The following is a 14,309-nucleotide window of genomic DNA, read 5'->3' on the forward strand; positions in this document are numbered from 1 at the left end:
TCTTAGATACCCAGGTTACTGTCTTCTTTCCTAAATCTCCTCTCTCAGAATGCAGTTTAACTTACCTTATGTAGTTAAACATCCAGACACTTTAGGGGGAACACCATGCTTAAATAACCTCTTCCCTGAGCAGATCTACTGAGCGACAATTTGGTTTGCTGGTGAAGGCACCCCTAGGACTGTCCTGCGCTTCGTGATTATTTGTTCCTCACTCCCTGCATACAAATGAAGTAAAATCTGTTTTCTGTAAACTTTTCTTGCTCTTTGCTTTTTCCTTCATATTATCTGGGCACCAAACCAAAACAGAAAAAACAACATCAACAAATCTCTGTGGTAGGATTTATTGCTCCTCATGACACATGGAGCCTGAACTTGTGGAAATAACAATCACACTCTTAAACTTTACTTTGACCATCAAGGGGTTGGCCTCCCACACAGCTGGCAAAAGGGCGCCTCCTCAACTTGGAAATTCTCATTTCAGCTCGTGAAAGAATTGCGTCTTCTCAAAGATGTCGTTCCATAAGACACTTAATTTCATAACCTCAACAGCAGCTGCGCTGTTTAGTGGGATCCTTCCAAAAACGTTTACCACAGTTTCGCTTGGATTTCTTGCTCCAGATTTCAGGAAATAACAAACTGGCAAAAGTGGTGGCTTATGACGTCTTCACACGTTATGTTTGACTCTGGGTTACAGTACAGGACAGACAAGAATAAGCACTTCTTCACACACAACACACCAGTTACCTGTGGAATTCACTGCCACAAGCTTTGGTGATGGTCATTAGCCTTGATGGCTTAAGGACTGCGTTAGCCAAATTCCCAACTTCCAGCCGCCCACTTTGCCACTGCATACTGGTTCTGCTGGTGTGTTCATACTGAGCCGAACTTGTCGCTGTCTCTCCCCTCCCTCGCTCTATCTCAGTATGCAGCAGCGGCACACACAACCAGAGGTCAGGTGAGCATTGCTGCTCCACCTGATGCTGCTAAAATTCACAGATAATGTTTACCAGCAGCTGTTGGCAGGACCAGCTCTATCATTAGGCAGAGTGAGGCCACCACCACAGGTAGTAGATGCTCAATGGCGGCAGCAGCAGTTTTCTGGCCATTCTTTCCACATACACCCAGCTATTCATTTTTGTTGGAGGCAGAACTGCTTATGCCACATGGTCCATGCTGGATGCCCTAAAACTAGCCTGCTTCTTCAAGGGCAGAAGAGGAAAAGATCCCATCTCCAGCGTTGAAGGAAGCTCCAGCTGACAATCCAGTTGGCCTCTGTCTGAGGAATGAGGAAGGGCGCCATTTTGTTCTTTTCCTCTGGCAGCAACACATCCTGGGCTGCCCCTACCCATCACCCCCTCTAGCCCCAAACTCGGACAAGGCCTGCTGATGTCTTTGCAGCCAAAACACTTCCACCCCCACACAAGAGAGAACGCTTCTTCATGCTTGCGAAAAACCAGAGATTTGCAGAAGTGCCTAAAAATGTTTAGTGGGAGGACGAAAAAACCAGAATGAAACCCAGACTGCCTATGCATGCTTATGTAGAGAAAAGGGGAATTAGGAAAGGCATCTGTAGCGAATATGGAAGTGAGGGGACTGGTGAGCCAAGCCACCTGTTCCCAGCAGGAGCCATATTCAAAACTAAAGCTCAGCTGAAATTTCTCAAGACTTTTTTTTCTGAGGGAATTTCTGACAATTGCATTTTTTCCCTCAGAGCCGTCCTGGAAAAAGAAGACCACTTTGCAGAATTTTCTTTAAGTATTCTTCACCACTGGGCAAGGGCAGCCACCATTCTCCACCGTTCTCCTGGAACGACACCAGGTCTGGGGCACCGTGGAAGATACAAAATGATAGCCAGGCTGCCAACACAGTGACAGTTGTGTGTTGAGGTCCCCAAGGCACCCCCCCAAAATAAAACACAATTGACACATGATTTTTGTTTAAGGTTTTTGGCATAATTTTGGCCACAACTTTATTAAAATACAAGAAATGTGAGTGGTTGCTTAGGCACTGGTTGCGACTATCTGACCCCGCACGGGGACAGACTGACAATTGCACGCCTGCAAAGCCAGAAAAGGAAAACATTTTGGGGAGAAAGATGGAGCTGGGTACCATGCCCTCACCTATCCCCTAATGCTCCCAGGGGCTCTTACGTGGCCCTAGCCCCTGGACAGGGGTTCGGACAAAAGAATGGCTAGCCCCTGGATTCCTTTAATGGAATACCCTTGCAGCAGCAGCATTGGAGGGGCAGGCACAGCCAATCCTTACCCCTCCACCAAACAATTTTCTAAAACCAATGCCTAACCACAATCTTACAAGTTGTGACAATTTGCTATGCAGTAGGCAAAAACCAAATGGCACCAGCCAATCAGCCAAATGGACAAAATTCCTACTTGGCTCCTGCCCCAAAAGCAGGCGACCCCATGACAGGCATAGCAAGGTCAAGCGAAAACCCCTGAACATAGGGAGGGAGAACGGGTGATCCAATGCACACAGTGAAAAGAGGAAGCTCAACGCTGCGCGCAGGGTATATAAAGGCGGCTATGGCTGTCAATCACAAAATGGCAACATATGACTCTCCCCAGCAACAAGAAGAACTCAGTTATAATGGTAGCCAACCTCTTTTCCCGCCCAGCAACAGTGGGGTGTCTTGTTAGCCCCCACCGCAACACGTGCTCTCCATGAAGGAGAACACGCTCTGCCGTCAGATGCAGTCACAGCAAAAGAAGCCTGAGGATAGAAGAAAAAAGTTGCACCACTGCTAATGGGGAGCTCCACAGGCCTGCAAAAGCGTTGGGGAATTTCTCCCCCTCTGGAGAAATTCAATGAAATTCTCTCTCCCCCCCCCCCATCTCTCTCTCTCTCTCTCTCACACACACACAATTTCTCTGCTCCTAAATTGAGTGGAGAATTCCCAGAGGTCACTTGTGTACAGCCTAGGACTGCCATACATCCAGAATTTCCCAGATTCATCCGTCGAAAATGGCATCCAGGCAGAATTATCAAAAATCAGCTTAAATGTCCACGAAAACCCGTGCATATGGCAGCCCATATTGGAAGAGTTGTTTTGGGGGTGATTTCCTTCATTGGGGGGAGGGGAGATTTTTCCAAAAAAAGTTCAACAACTTTTGTGTCCAGATATTCACTTTTTGAACTATGGCCAGTCTAGCACGGCAGTGTTGCAATGGGGCAATAAAAAAGCAACTGTGTTGGGTTAATGGGCAGTGCCATGGGGCAGAAGGGGGGCAAGCACACACACCCCAAACAAGGATCTCTCTTCCCATTCCACCCCTCATTGCTGGACTCCTGTCAATAATATAAACTGTTATTTTTCTGTCGTGGATCTTAACATGTGGAACCCGATGCGCACACATAGAAAAATACTTTGACTTTTCTGTGTTCTCTCTCCCCTCCCCCACTCCCCACCCTAAAAAATTATGGGTCTGGGAAGGGAAGGAAGCTGGAATTAGGTGGAGGTACTTGAAGAAAGGGACGCGGGTGGCACTGTGGGTTAAACCACAGAGCCTAGGGCTTGCCGATCAGAAGGTTGGTGGTTCAAATCCCCACAACGGGGTGAGCTCCCGTTGCTTGGTCCCTGCTCCTGCCAACCTAGCAGTTCGAAAGCACATCAAAGTGCAAGTAGATAAATAGGTACCGCTCCAGCGGGAAGGTAAACGGCATTTCCGGGTGCTGCTCTGGTTCGCCAGAAGCGGCTTAGTCATGCTGGCCACATGACCCGGAAGCTGTACACCGGCTCCCTCGGTCAATAAAGCGAGATGAGTGCCACAACCACGACTGGCCCTAATGGTCAGGGGTCCCTTTACCTTTACCTTACTTGAAGAAAAGATGGCCCAGGAAGAAGATGGCTCACAGGAGAAGGAGAAGAGGGACGCACAGCAGCACAAAGGGGATGGGCTGCGACATTTTGTGGCACCTTTTGGTTCAGAAGCAGCTTTTGAATACCAAGTGCTGAAGGAAAGCAAGCAGAATGGGCAGTCTGGAATGCTTAGAAATTTTTTGATTTACACTGCAATTCTACATGCCATTGTTCTGAAGTTGAATTCAGTGGGGCTTACTCCTGAGTATGTGTGCACAGGATTCTGCTCATCCATTGCTACCTTCCTAGTCAACCATGAAATTAATACCACTAGCTGTCACCACTGGACCACATCTGCTCCACCTTGAAATACATTGATCTGGAACGATTCTCTTTGAAGCGAAGGTCAGAAAAATCTATCTGGCAATCCTGAGTTTATTTTTTCCTCACCCTCGGTTTTGCTTTCCAATTTATATGGAATGCAAGAAACCTTTGTAGCTAATTTAAAAAAATAAAAAAGCACAGGGGGTACCACGCATGATGTCCTCGGGTGTTGCAGGATTCTAACTCCCATCGCCACCAAGAAAGAGGGCCAATGGTCAGGAATGATGGGAGAAGTAATCCAATAACATCCAGGAGCATGTTGACGAGCCATGCAACTCAAAATGTGAGTGTGATCTTCCGGAAATTGTTTTATTATAGCTTTAAGTGCTTCCACAACCATTGCAAAGCTGCACACAATGAGAAAAGGTTTGAAGCAATTAAATCTGATCTTTTGCAAAAACAATGTCAGATAGAGAGGCTCCTCCACAATCACTTCCTTGCAGGTGAAACTTTTTTTCAAATGGTAGCCCACTTCTATGTGGGCTTCTTCTTCTTCTTTTTAAAAAATGAAAGCTCCATCAATATAAAAACATTATTTCCATCTGAAAGTTAAATTACACTTTAACTTTCCTTCGCTTCAGTTTAGCAGAAAACTGAAAGTGTGACTCATTCTCCCACAAATATACCAAAAGAACAGGAGCTATCTATCTCAATTCCAAAAATGTTGAGAATGGAGAACCATTAATTTTGTTTTGCTTTTTGGCTTGTTTAAACTTTTATGATATGAAGGAAAGGTAGGCCGCTCCACTGCAAAGAGAACATTTGCCCTCAGGATATTGCTGTTACTTCATTGCGACACATCAATACACCCAGCTGTAATCAAAAACCAGGGAACCTCTGGCAACAAAATGCCAGAGCACATTATTTCCTGAACAACTACAAATCAAACAGTGATGCAATCTGAAACAAACAAACAAACAGAGCCCAGTTCAACAAACCATTGGGCCTACCAGTCACATACAGAAAGAAGAGCAAGTTCATGTGGTTCTGCTTTTTAATTCCATGAATGGCTCAACTGCTTTTTCATAGCAATGCACAGAGCCATAAGCATGAATGCGCACCATGACTATAATGCTCAAGCAATGTCCACATATGAAATAGCTATTGCAGGAAATAATGGATCTGTCCTTCACTGGAAGGACAGATCCTGAAGCTGATGCTCCAATACTTTGGCCACCTCATGAGAAGAGAAGACTCCCTGGAAAAGACCCTGATGTTGGGAAAGATGGAGGGCACAAGGAGGAAATGACAGAGGACGAGATGGTTGGACAGTGTTCTCAAAGCTACCAGCATGAGTTTGACCAAACTGCGGGAGGCAGTGGAAGACAGGAGTGCTCTGGTCCATGGGGTCACGAAGAGTTGGACACAATTAAATGACTAAGCAACAACAAAAGTCCACAGTATAGCCAGAGCTCAATGAGAAAGACTGGATTCAGCCACAAAACACTGTTCATTACTTTTATAATCCACCATCCCTCTAAGCAGTGGCTATCGGTAGCACAATCTCCACTGCCAAAATATTCTCCCCTGACCTCTGCAGAGAGATGGTTCAAAGCTCAGTGCATAGTCACCCCCAAATGGGATGATGTCAAATCACACTGGCATGTGCCTACTGAGTGCCCATCTACCACTACTTATGGTCCTGGGCAGCAAAAGTGTTGCTTACCCTTGCTCTAACCACAATGTAACCATTGCATCAGACTTAACCAATGGCACTATGCTATTGCTCTTAGGCAAGGCATTTTTCAGTATGGAGGAACATTCAAAACTGCAATAATGATATGAGGCACAGGCTATGTCATCAGAGGAGAGGGGGCAACACACAATTAAAGGTGGTCACCTGCCCCAGCTTTCCCTTAAGCAGCAAGTTGCAAGCACCAACTTGACCTCCCACTTGGTGGTGGCATTTCTGAACACCAGGCCACGTCACAATAACATAAAACTCATCCGCAATATGGCTGTGGACAAGGTGGCTCACCTGGGCTGGTAAGCTAGGTGGTCCAGATATCGCACAGCAATGTCCACTCAGGTAGTGCAGCAACAACATAAAAGGGCAGGGAGGGTTGGCTGGAGGCACAAGGAGATCTAATTGGGCTCCTCCAGATCCCTCCTTGTCTGGGAAGGAAACAAGCTGTAGATTCACAAGGAGGATGTAAAGAAACGGAAGGTACATTCTTTCACCTTTGGTGGACGTGCCCAAAGATTAAGGCTTTCTGGGAAATGATATATAATGAACTGAAAAAGGTATTTAAATATACCTTCCTGAAGAAACCAGAGGCCTTTCTCCTGGGCATTGTCGGCCAATTGGTGCCAAAGAAGGACAGAACTTTTTTCATGTATGCTACAACAGCAGCAAGAATACTCATTGCAAAGTATTGGAAGAGGCAAGATCTACCCACTCTGGAAGAATGGCAGATGAAGGTGCTTGACTACATGGAATTGGCAGAAATGACTGGCAGAATCCGAGACCAGGGAGAAGAGTTGGTGAAAGAAGACTGGAAGAAATTTAAAGACTATTTACAGAAATATTGTAAAATTGATGAATGTTAGAAGAATGTTGGAAAGAAACTAAGGGGTTTCCAGCTGTAATGCATATACGAAAGAAAAAAGTTTACAAATGGGTAAAAGCTTAATGGTAAGGATTTGCTGAACTAACAAATTGAAGTGGAATACAAAGAAGGGAGGTATGAGGAGGTCTGGGGAAATAAAAGTAAGAAAGATATGTTATGGAAAATTGTTTTTTTTAAATTGTTTTTATGTTGTATTTTGTATTTTGGTTTTTTTTATTTTTCATTTCTATTGTTATATTTTAAAAACTTTAATAAATATCTTTTTTTAAAAAAAAAAATAGATTCACAAGGAGGTAATGGCAACTATAGGAGAATTAGAGACACACAGCCAGCCTATCTTGCAAGGCAGGTGTGTAAAGAAAGAGAGTAAAAGAGGCTGTACTGAACCTGTCCTTTCACTATGGTAGTTAACCAAGTCCTGCTCAGAGTAGACCCATTGAAGTTAATGAAACCACATTAGCCATCTCCATTAACTTTAATGCGTCTATGAAGAGCGGGACTAGCATTGAATACCCCCCTAGATTTCCAACTGCATTACATTAAATTAGCACTCCTGCCAAGAGCGCTGTAAAGTGCAGCGATCTCCCTCTCAAGTTAAATCACAAAATTTCTGGTTCTAATGGAGGCGAAGGACCGAGAGTAGGAATTATAATGCACTTCATGGAGCTCAGAGTTGGTTTTCAGCAATGAAATTCACAAGCCAAAACAGAAAAAGAATATGATCCTGTTTCTGTCAAAGTCAGGTTTAAAAAGAAAAGAAGAAGGAAAGAGCCTGCTAATTAATCAGACAGACTGATGTATTTTGCATAGAAAACAAAATAGTTATATTTTTTTTAAGACAGCTTGCTTACCTGAATTATTATTACCTGAGAGTAGAGGTTATCTACTCTCTGGAAAAGACCGTTGGAGCTATATGAATATAGGGATAAAGATTCTAATGTTGCCTGGGTATAAACACAGGATGAAGACTGTGAAATCATCATTTCAATACAATCCATGTCCATGCTGCCTTACAGACGTACAGAGTCTATCCCTGCTTTAAAGAAAGCTTACACAGCAAAATGGAGAGTGGGAAAATAACCTCTCCTCTTCATTTTTGCATGATTCATTTACCATGAAGTCATCTGTTTGTTTGTGTATACATTTATATCTTGATTTTTGTGGAACATGCTTATTGAGTCATACAAAACAACAACAACAACAACACACAACCAGGTGGGATAGGTTCACCCAAGACAATGACTAACCCAAAAATACCCAGTGAGCTTCATGATAGAGCGGGGGGGGGGGGGATTTTACACATCACTTGGGAAAACAGGCAAACTAATGCTGGTGTACTGGAAGAAGCAGTGATCACCAGTTTCAAAGCAAGGATTCTTCAACATCAACTTCGTTGGACTGGTCATGTTGTTCGGATGCCTAATTATCGTCTTCCAAAGCAACTACAGTGGTACCTTGGGTTACAGATGCTTCAGGTTACAGACTCTGCTAACCCAGAAATAGTACCTCGGGTTAAGAACTTTGCTTCAGGATGAGAACAGAAATCACGCAGTGGTGGCGCGGCAGCGGCAGGAGGCCCCATTAGCTAAAGTGGTGCTTCAGATTAAGAACAGTTTCAGGTTAAGAACAGACCTCCAGAACAAGTTAAGTTCTTAACCTGAGGTACCACTATACTCTATTCCGAACTTAAAAATGGAAAGCATAATGCTGGTGGTCAACAAAAGAGATTTAAAGACTCTCTCAAGGCAAATCTTTAAAAAATGTAGAATAAACACTGACAATTGAGAAACACTGGCCTGCGAGCACTCCAGTTAGAGAACAGCCTTTATTTTGAAGACGCTCGAACTCAGGACGAAAGGGAGAAATGTGCTAAGAGGAAGGCATGCTTGACAAATCCACACCATGATCAACTCCCACCCAGAAACCTATGTCTCCACTGTGGAAGGACGTGTGGATCCAGAATTGGCCTCCACATTCACTTATGGACTCACTGTTAAAACTATGTTCATGGAAGACAATCTTACTGGGCTACGAGTGATCACCAAAGAAGAAGAAAGAGCAGGGATTTAAGCAGAATTCCCTCCACTCTCTCGTCCAACACTCCAGCCACTGCACCCTGGTGACTCTTGATAGTTGCAATGTATTAGTCAAGCTACTGCTGCTGCTGTCATTGAGTACAATGTCTTGAGTACCTAACAGTGCCAACCAGCCATCTTCGTCACACCTTCCTTTCAGCAATATTTCCCTTCATCCCTACAGCTGCTCAGAGTGCAGAAGGGAAACTTAAAGCCCTTGAAAAGCAGCCCTAAAATGCAAAAAAAAAGGGGGGGGAGTGATGGTTCACTAAAGACAGAGAAAATAAAGAGAGCAATCCTCAATACATCAATGGTTTACAAATTACTAATAGATGGGTGTGATCGTGACTGGGCCCGTAATATATGATCTGTGAATACATTCTCAGAGGTTGAGAATCTAGTTTCATTTCGTTTTTTCACTCCCGAAGCCTTTCCCGCTGCAGTGACAGTTTAGTTGCTTGCCACAAAGTCCATTTAAAACGGGAAAATAAATATGAAAATCTGGCGTTGATAGATGAGTGTTTTTCTGCTATGCAAAGTAGCAAAGAGAACAGAGAGTACTCCACATACCAAAGAGCCAATCTGTTTGCTGTTTGGGGTTTGGGACTCCCCCCCCACTCCCACCTCACCCTCCCCAGAAAGTGAAGGCTGAACAGTTTGCAGCGTACACCGCTAATTCAGACATTTTAAATCATTATTATGACAATGTGACAGGCAAAAAAAAGAAAAATATTGTGGTAACAATGGCATGTTGGCTATGCTCTGGAAATTCAATATTTCAGAAGACAAAGCAACCTTTCCCCATAAAAACACTTTATCACAAACCATTGTTTGGTTTCACTGAATCGAGGGAATGGCTCACAAGGAAGAGAGTCGATTTTCAGTACCCGAAAATGACAACCATGGCAGTCTCTGCTAGTGCTGACAGCAAGCCACCATTATCACAGACAGCAGAGAAGGGCAAGTGTTGATTGCAAAAGCTATGCCCAAAATCCATGCATTCTGCTCTCACTGGCCTTTACCTTTTTATCCACCCCTTCCAAGTCTATTTCTCTTCATGGCCATGACAGCAGGTTTACTGTGCCTGGAGGGGGTTGGAGGCGGGATCTCAAAGCCTTCTTTTTAAAGAAATCATGTGTATTATTTTTTACATATATTTTCCAAACAAAAGTATACATCACATCACATCATCCTCATTTTGGCTGTTATAGCCTGAGACTTCCATCAATCCTATCTAGTGATTTTCAAATTTGTTATCTGATCTTACATTTTATTATTATAATTAATGCTTTTAAACTTCGTCTCCTAATTATTTCCTTCCTAAATCATTTTACAATAATTTATATAGTCCTCCATATAAAACTTCTTGTAAACCTACAAGCGATGTTACGTTAATGCAATTGTCTTTCAAATAAGTCACATATTTCTTCCAATCCTTAAGGAAGTCCTGGTCTTTTTGGTTCCGAATTCTCCCAGTCAACTTTGCCAGTTCTGCATATTCCATCAGTTTTATTTGCCACTCCTCCTTTGTTGGTAATCCTTCTTGTTTCCATCGTTGGGCTAATAGTACTCTTGCTGCTGTAGTTGCATATAAAAACAAGTTTTTATCCTGTCTATTAATTCCTGTACCTACAATACCAAGTAAAAATGCTTCTGGTTTTTTCACAAATGTGTATTTGAACATTTTCTTCTTCTCATTATATATCATTTCCCAGAAGCATTTTACTTTCTTACAAGCCCACTACATATGGTAAAGGGCACCATCTTTTTCTTTACATTTCCAACATTTATTGCTTACTTTATACATTTTGGCTAACTTTACTGGTATTCTGTACCATCTATACATCATTTTTATTATCTTTTCTTTCAAAGCATTACACGCTGTAAAGTTTATACCTTCTTTCCATAACTTTCCCCAATCTTCTATAATTGTATATTGTAACCAATATATCATTACTGATATCAAAGCCTTCAATCCGACGCACGCTAACTTTGGAGCAAACCTGAGTGGGACTCGCGCTCAAAGAATAATCATGGGACTTGTCTGTATGTATATTTTGGATCACAGACAGGCAGTCCAGCCCACACGATGACTGAGCATTTTACTTGAACGGGGTCAAGTTGTAAAAATATAAGAGCTCTGCTGGACCAGATCAAAATCACGTCTAGTTTGGCATCTTGTATTCCACTGTAACCAGCTAGGTGCTCATGGGAAGCCCACAACCAGGGAATGAGAACAGGAGCCTGTCGTGCGTCCTCCTCTATTACCTGGTGGTGTGTTTCCTAAAGTGAAGCTAACAACTAATTGGAGCAGCTTCAGTGTTTTTTTTCTGTTTATAAGCCAGGTAAGCCAGTGACCATCACCAAGCCTTTTTCATTCCACATTAACCAGCTTTGAATCCCAGTTGAATCTGATATCTGCTGGAAATGTAAAGCAAAAGAAGGCACCTTCTATCATATGTGGTGGACATGTAAGGTAATAAAAGCATTCCAGAAAATGATAAATAATGAATTGGGGGGGGGGGGTGTTTAAAATCATTTAAAATCAGTGGTTTTGGTATTAAGGCTAATAAGAATATGTAAATATAGATAGTTATTTGGATGAAAATATATAGTTATAATAGGTTAAGAATATAGAGTAAAGATAAATGAAAAAGGGTAAGGATTTGCTGAAAGGACTTTGTAAACGGGAATACAAAAAGGGGAGGTGTGAGGAGGTCAAGGAAATAAGCAAATGAACTTAAAGATATTGAAAAATGGATTAATTTTTTAAAGATATCTTTCTTTTTTCTTTTCTTTTTTCTTTTTTCAACTACCTGTTTTTTTCTATTTTGTACTTTTTCTATTTTGTATCACACTGTTTTTCTTTTCTCTTCTTTTTTCTTTCTTTTTTCTTTTTAGGTCTCTTTTTTGGTAACTTTCTTGTTAGCTGTCGTTTCTTTTTCTTTTTTTCTTTTTTGTATGTGTAATTGTTGGTTTAATTATTTTTAACTTTTAAAAAACCTTATGTTTAGTGTAAAACCTCAATAAATATTTTATTTTAAAAAATCATTTTTATTAAAAAAAACCAGAAGCTTTCTTATTAGCAGTTGTAGGTACCGATATTCCAAAGGAGCAGAAAAGACTTTTTATGGAAGCAACAACAGTCACATGGATGTTACTGGCCCAGAGATGGAAAGAAGACAAAGTCGCTACCAGAGAGGAATGGCAAACTAAGCTGTTGGATTATTGCAAAATGGCAAAACTGACCAGAAATGGCAAAACTGACCACTGAAAATTACATCATCTTATAGTTTCTGCAAGCAATATTAAAATGTTCATTTCTAAAAACAGTGCTAAGCTTCACTGTACAGTGGTACCTTGGGTTACATACGCTTCAGGTTACATATGCTTCAGGTTACAGACTCCGCTAACCCAGAAATATTTCCTCGGGTTAAGAACTTTGCTTCAGGATGAGAACAGAAATTGCACTGCAGCGGCGCAGCAGCAGCGGGAGGCCCCATTAGCTAAAGTGGTGCTTCAGGTTAAGAACAGTTTCAGGTTAAGAACGGACCTCTGGAACGAATTAAGTACTTAACCCGAGGTACCACAGTACACAGATAAAGCAGCCCTTTTCCCATTTGGTTTCCTGTTGGTGTTGTGGACACTTGCTAGTAAACTTGGATATTCATTTGCATTCCGCTTACATTTTAACATAAGTCTTAGGAAACAGAAGTGCAACTGTCCTTCCAAAATGGAGTTAACATTGAAAACGATGTTTTGTAACATATTTTTTTGTTCTCTGTTGCACCTGGGACAGAGCCTCCCAATCCTAGCAATTTCTTAAGAAGTCTTTGGTCTCCTGCTCCCAGCATTGCTCTGTCAATAGCAGTTATGCTAATTGACCCGCTTCAGTAAAGAGAATTGCACCACAGGCAACCAGATGAGAAACTCCTTGGCTTCTTCGTTTTCATTGTTGGTTATTACAGTGTAGAAAAGACAAATGGAAAAGACAGGTGTGGAATTTCTCCCTCCTTCAAATACTGTCATTCCAGCAGTTTCTTTCTTTCTTTCTTTCTTACTCTCTCTCTCTCTCTATCTCTCTCTCTCTCCTACACCTATGTACAGTGGTACCTCAGGTTAAGTACTTAATTCGTTCCGGAGGTCTGTTCTTAACCCGAAACTGTTCTTAACCTGAAGCACCACTTTAGCTAATGGGACCTCCTGCTGCCGCTGCGCCGCCGGAGCACAATTTCTGTTCTCATCCTGAAGCAAAGTTCTTAACCTGAAGCGCTATTTCTGGGTTAGCGGAGTCTGTAACCTGAAGCATATGTAACCTGAAGCGTATGTAACCCAAGGTACCACTGTATGTTTTCCCTTTGACTATGTGGTGGAAATTTGTGCAAGAGTTGAGCAATGAAGTAGTGACATAAAGAGTCCTCCATTTCCAATGTTAGACTATTTTTGATTTATTGAACGTACCGGTAAATGTTCACTGCAGTCTGCACAAATGTCCACTCTGTACCAAAGGACTGGGAGGCAGCCAATGTAATACCAGTATTATTATTTTTAAAGAGAATCCAGAGGGAATCTGGGAAATTAGTGGCGGGTTAGCTTAACATCTGTTCCAGGAAAACTGGTGGAAAGCATGATTAAAGATTAAATTACCAAGCACATGGAAGAACAACTGCTGTAGACGCAAAACCAACATGTCTTCTGCAAAGGTTAGTCCTGTTTCACTAATCTCTCACAGTTCTTTGAGAGGGTCCACAAGCATATAGAAAGACGTGATTCCATCAACATTGTGTACTTTGACTTTCAAATAACTTTTGATTGCCGTAAGTTGCTTACCAAAGACTCCTGAGTAAATTCACAGTTATGGGTTGGGAGAAGAGGCCCCCTGGTGGAGTAGTAACTGGTTAAGGAACAGGGGGGAAAGTAGGAATAAAATGAGAGTTATCCCTATGGAGGGATGTTCACTTTTGTCTGCCAGAGATCAGTACTGCGGACCTGTGCTTTTTAACTTGTTAATTAATAATCTAGACTTGGGGGTGAGCATGAGGTAGCCAAGTTTGTGTGCAAATGAACCTAGCAGTGATTAGCTTATTTCTTAACTGCTACTGTATTTTGTTAATATTGCTTTATAGATTACGAATGACTCGTTGATTTGTTAATCATCTAAAACGACATTGCTGTAATTGTGAAGTTAAGCTCATTTTTTTAGTTGCTGGTTTTCTTAAATTGCTGGTTTGGTGTTTTATAGATAGTGATTGCTTTACGGATGATTTGTTAATTGCATTGCATGATTTACGATGTACTTGTGATGTTCTGTTCCGTTATTATTATTATTAGAAGTGCAACAAATAAAAAAATAATAATAAATCAAGTTTGCCAACGACACCAAATTGTCCAAGGGAATTAAATCGAAAAGGGATTACAGGAGCTCCCAAAAGAATCTGGAGTTGAATGTATGTTGCTGTGCAGAGG

At 42.0% G+C, this 14,309-nt stretch overlaps 1 protein-coding gene across 5 annotated transcripts in view; it reads right to left on the bottom strand.

Moving 5' to 3' along the window:
- The window catches only part of PDE1C (phosphodiesterase 1C), a 336,024-nt gene that overhangs the window by 182,850 nt on the left and 138,865 nt on the right, over nt 1-14,309 (bottom strand). Inside the window, exon 1 of one of the 5 annotated variants that reach the window (XR_014517664.1) lies at nt 66-97. The exons of the other annotated variants lie outside the window; for them this stretch is intronic. The gene's annotated coding sequence lies outside the window, so the exon portion shown is untranslated. Of the gene's footprint in view, nt 1-65; nt 98-14,309 lie in introns of those variants that run through there. 5 annotated transcript variants of the gene reach the window in all.

The sequence above is a fragment of the Podarcis liolepis genome (genome assembly GCF_965112155.1).
Source record: "Podarcis liolepis genome assembly, chromosome: 12".
Taxonomy (NCBI): domain Eukaryota; kingdom Metazoa; phylum Chordata; class Lepidosauria; order Squamata; family Lacertidae; genus Podarcis; species Podarcis liolepis.